The sequence below is a fragment of the Belonocnema kinseyi genome, chromosome 4 (assembly GCF_010883055.1).
Source record: "Belonocnema kinseyi isolate 2016_QV_RU_SX_M_011 chromosome 4, B_treatae_v1, whole genome shotgun sequence".
Taxonomy (NCBI): domain Eukaryota; kingdom Metazoa; phylum Arthropoda; class Insecta; order Hymenoptera; family Cynipidae; genus Belonocnema; species Belonocnema kinseyi.
In genome coordinates, this window is record NC_046660.1 from 43118128 (window position 1) to 43123731 (window position 5604).

The window sequence follows — 5604 nt, forward strand, 5'->3', positions numbered from 1 at the left end:
CCCCCCCCCCTCAAACCCTTAGACCAACCATCGCCACGCAACGACAGATCAAGAAAATCCTCTCTAAATTGACCTCAATTCCAATTTATATATTCCGCGCCTGTGATTCTTTCTTTATTCAATTTTACTATCTCTTGTCTGAATTTTCCGAAACACAGTGAATCATAGAGAATCATAGAGTGGATGTTCAAGCGTAGATGTTGAAAGCATAACGTGGTAGCGCGAAACAGGCAAATATTAATGCAGGAAATCTGTTATCTTTCTGAGACATTAGGGCGTGAAAATAATTTTATGTTCAACTGAAACTTCCGAGATGTTGGACTGAAACATCCAAGATGTTAAAGTCGTAATAATAATGCTGTAAATTGTTTGGATATAATAAAATCATTCATAAAAGCTTTTAACATCAAGAAGCTGTCCTATAGTTGAACATAAAATATGTTAAACCTAAATACCTAGATGTTGGGTGCAGACTTCCATTGTTCTCCACGTAGTTAGCGCAACTTAAATTGTATTTACTCTGTTGATGGTAGCAAACTTCACACACACACAAATATATTGCATTTTCAACAAAATAGTTGAATTATCAACCAAAAAGATGAATTTTCTGTCACAAGGGATGAATTTTGAAGAAAAGTATTGAGCTTTCAAGTAAAAAAGCCAAATTTTGATTGCTCAAACTAAAAAAAATAGATTTAAAACAAAACAATAATAAGTTTTCAATCAGGAAAATATAAACTAAAAATCAATTAAATCGTTGAATTTTCAAGCCAAGCCACTGACGATTTTTTAAAAAAAGTTCATTTTTTACAAAACCAACTGAGGTTGAACTTTGCACTAAAAAATATGAATTTCCATAGAAAAAGTGTTTCAATGAAATTGGGGAAGTGTTTATAAAATTGTTGAATTTTCAAGTAAAAAAAAAAAAAGACTTTCCTACAAAATAGTAGAATTTTTAACAAGAAAGTTAATTTTTTACCTGAAAGTTGATCTTTCAACCAAATAGGTAAAATGCGTACCAAAATATTGAAATTTCAAAGCAAAAAGGTGAATTTTTAACAAAGAAATAGATGAATTTTCTACCAAAATTGTCGAGTGCTCAACACAAAAAAATAAAATTTCAACCCAGAAGTTCAATTTTCTACAAAAAAAAAAAGAATGTTCAATCAATAAAATGAAGAACAAGCAGACAAACTTGTAATAAGAAAGATATTTCAGTCAAGGTAAAAAAGTTCAAGTAAATTGATGTACCTGAAGTTCCGAACGTTCAAATGAACGCAATTTTTTACTGATGATTATGTAAACTATAAAAAGGGCTAAAATGTTTGTTCATTTATATTGGAATTCATTTATTATTGAAAAACAATTATAATGCATATTTTAAAATGCAGTTGGAACAATATTGATGGATAAAATAAAAATGGGGAAAAATAGTTCGTTCATTTGAACGTTCGGATGAATTGTCATCAAATTATTATTAAATTTTTAATCAGAAGAGATGAATTCTGAACCAACATGAATTCAACATGAATTTTTCAACAATTTTTCAACATGAATTTTCAAACCAAACAGACGAAATTTCACCAAATGAACTAAATTTTCAGAAAAGAATAAATTTTAACCAAATTTTATGAATTCTAAACTAAAGATATAAGAGTAGGCTTATCAACTAAAAACAATTCACTTTACACCAACTTTTTTTTATTTTCTTATAGGATAATGTATTCTATAAATTCAGTTCGCATTCAAAGGAAAAAAAACGAGAAAAGGGGGAAAACCAGGGGGAAAAAAATTATTTAAAAAAAAACGGGGAGAAAGGGGGAAAGAGTGAAGAGCCTGTATCAGTTAAAAATAATTGATGAATATTCATTTTAGTTCAGTTATAGTACATATGCGCTGTCCCAAATAAAGGGTCTCAAAATATATGAATTTTGTCGGTTTATAAGTATACTGAAACCTTATATTTTTACATGCAATTTCTTTCTCGAAAACTTGATTTTAAGTCTAGATCCCTTTCTTCGGAGCCTGGCACATACACTGATTTTAGAGACAATTAACTTTTCTTATATAAATTTTTTCTTTCCCACTTAATCTAATTGGCAGCTTCTCCGGGGATTTTTCGGAAGATGTGAAAGGTCGATCTGGTTTTCTTGGAAGTTAGCATTAAATAAGAACGATATCTGTCTGAACTGATTCACTTTATTTGCGGTTGCGAATACATTGCTCTTCCTTTCGACGTAACCGCAAAGTGCGAGGAACTCGGTAAATTTAAGGAGAATTTTTTTTCTTTCCCTTGCGATAAATGCCAGTGGTCGTGTCTTCACACGAAACATAAACTCAAAATGAAGGAGTTTCGGGTGGGATACTTGGGTACCCTATTACTAGTGCACTATCAAGATAGTAACCAAAGTTTGCTGAGGGAATGTTGATTGCTGCATTCTTGGACGAGCAATCTCCATACTATCTATAGTGTCCCGCTCTTGTGGGGTGTTAAACGAGAAAACGATCCGAGTGCTGAATATTCTTTCTTTAGACATTAAAACCCTTGCCAAGTATAATTAGATTCTTAATTAAAACATTTTTCCAATTTAAAACATACATAAGTATAATGCTTATCATGACTAACCTAAGACTACGAATGAAAGTTATAACAACTTTTACTTGACAGAAATGAATGACATTGTGTAAACATTAATTTTGAGTCTCCAAAAGTGAATCATTTTGATCTGAAGTTAATAATCAGAACGATGCAACAGTTTGATGTTCTAAGACTTACTGGGTTTCTATTGCAATGGACTCAGCAATTTATTTTATTTTCTATAAAAAAAGCACTTTCTATGTTTTTCCTACAAATTGCAGAGTATGAAGCCGGATTCAGTGACCTGTAATAAAGTATCATTTTGATCATCGAATTGCGATATATATGCATATGCTCTTCAACTTCAGAGAAGAGAGCCGAGATCAGTTAAGAACAAAGTTCACAATGATACTTCATTTCAGGTCATTGAAAGCCACTTGAGAATTTGAAATGGAAAAAACGCTCGATAACTATTAAACAGCAGCGAAAAAGGTGCACGCTCGTAAATGCGAGAAAAATAGAATTTAACGGGAAATTAGATTTGCTAATTAGTAACAACAAAAAATTGAAAAAACTCTCGATGGCTCTCTAAAACGTAACAAAAATTGTTGTCTGTTTTCATAATATTTCTACTATTCTATACAGAAATATCGAAAAGTTCATGTGGGTTCATTTTAAGTTTTGTGATTAAAGTTTTACAATTTTTAGTTAAAAGTCTTGTTTAGAAGCATCAAATATCGCATTCAGAAATGTAACAAAAATAAAAATCCATTTAGGAGAGCAAACTTTTAATGCAGAAGTGGGAAGTCTACCTGAACTCGTCTAGACTTTATACTTGGATTGCTAGTAAAAAGCAAGTTTGCGAGAAATCTGATAGAGTGATTTCGATAAAAGTCGATTTCAGCGATAAGAAGATGGAGAATGAAAAGAAATTGCTATATTCTCTAGAGTAAAAAGAAAGACATTATTTGCTATCCGCTATGGGATTTCAGATTATAAAATGGTTTATTAAAATCATGAAGATTAAGCTTATCGAAGATTAGTTAACAATTGAAAAATATTTGTTTTGAATTAAAAAAACTGATCAACATAATTTGATTCGTTTCCTAAAAATAACTTCTTAATGAATGAAATGACCTAAAGAAATTTTTTTATACATTAATGAAAATTTTTTTACTGATGAGAGCCATTGAATATTTTCCTTGGATTGAAAACCATTTTCTTTTAATCAAAGCATCTTTTTCTGAATGTATGAGTGAAGAAAGTAGAAATAAAACGGTATAGTAATGCACAGGAATTATGAATGAGAGCCAGCTGGAGTGTAACAACATGTTGTGTAATTGCAATAACTCATGCAGATTGCAGATCCTCGTGTGGATAACACTAATTGCTACATTTAACGAGATCAGTGTCATGATTTGCATTTGTCATCAAAGTATATTTTTTCACCTCGTTTACGAAGATTTCACGCTCAGAGGCTTCAATTATTTTAAAGTGAGAGCAAATCGAAACAAAGTTCCCCTTTATTCCATTTACTGGTTTAATAGATTTTAAATATAGTGGTGAAAATCAGTAACTTCACTTTCTTTTGAAATATTGACTGAAAGGCGTGATTTTTAATTCAAAGCAAGCTTGATTAATTTTGTCAGTCAAATTTTGATTGACTAAAATTATAGGGTACTACTAAAATCCTCGCAATGCTTCCACCCCCCAACAAGAAAAGTAAAACATTTTAGTTTAGTTTTCAAAATTGCAGTTTCGATATCTGATTAATAACTATCGTTATCTTATTTTCAATTAGTGATATAAGTTGAGAAAGAAAAACATAAATTAGTAGTTTCACAAAATTATATTTTTCGAGATAAGTTTAAATAAATGTGTAGCAAACCAAAATATAATTTGCAAACATCAAAGATAAGAAATTTGAGTTCAAAATGTATAGTTATAGTACTTTTCTTGGTAGAACAGAATATACTCAAGTGGGGCTCAATTCAAGCTCAGAGGATCCTTCAATTTTAGATCCACTTGTAAAAGATCAAAACATCTTGTCGAGACTGTCATGCGTTTCGAAGGCGAAAATACCAGATGTAAGAGGATTGCATAAAATGTACAGACTACAGATACGCTTTAAAAAATCCTTCCTTCAACAATACTAAAAAGAAAGTGTACATTTCACAATTGAAAATAAGTCTACAAATATTTTTGAGAAAGCAAATACCATAATAGCGAAAATATCATATAGCAAAGTAAAGTGCAAAAATTGCATGAAAGTGTACTTTTTTCTTATTTATTGAAAAATTCTGAGTGAAAGAAGATTTAGCAAAGGTATATCTTCATAAATCAGGAGATGTGTTTCTGTATACGATTTAAAATAAGATTTAAACTTTTACTTGTTGTTTATAAGGTATTTAAGTGCTCTTTGTGAATACAGATTAGAAATTATCGATTCGTGTTAGGTAGTATCGCTTGTGCTGGTTCGATATGCTATTAAAATTATTTCCAAGTAATTAATATTCAAACTCACCTAGCAGTTGCTTTTGGCAGTGTGGCTCCATTAGATTTACTCATAAAGCGTCGGAAACTGAAACAAGAAAGTTGAAGCTGATAAAGCGAAGTAATGAAAATAATAAAAGATCATTCAGACAATGAACAAGTGACTATTCCATTAGTCAAAAAATCTCGATTTTAGGTATAAAAGGGAGCCTTCTGATTTAAGGCGGAAAAGGAGGAATAATTAAAAAGGGGGACGGACTGTGATCCCTGAATAATGCCACTATTACATTGCACTATTTCAACTTTAGAGTGCTGACTTGTGACTTTTGACGGGTAATATTGTCCCGCAATCTAAACAGACGTAAATAAAAAAACTAACAAGGTGTAATTTTCCGGATATTTATCGAGGGGAGTTATGGCTATTTTATACGTATATCAGGGATCGACTTAATATTTAGTGCACAAAAGTTCCAAGATCTTTCATGATTCACATTCTCCGGCGGTCCGCACAACATCTTTTGTATTCACCCTGC

General features: G+C 31.1%; 1 protein-coding gene across 1 annotated transcript in view; it reads right to left on the reverse strand.

Annotated features, from left to right (window-relative positions):
- The window catches only part of LOC117171181, a 116729-nt gene that overhangs the window by 29826 nt on the left and 81299 nt on the right, over positions 1–5604 (reverse strand). The window contains exon 3 of the mRNA XM_033358247.1: positions 5103–5159. The gene's annotated coding sequence lies outside the window, so the exon portion shown is untranslated. The remainder of the gene's footprint in view (positions 1–5102; positions 5160–5604) is intronic.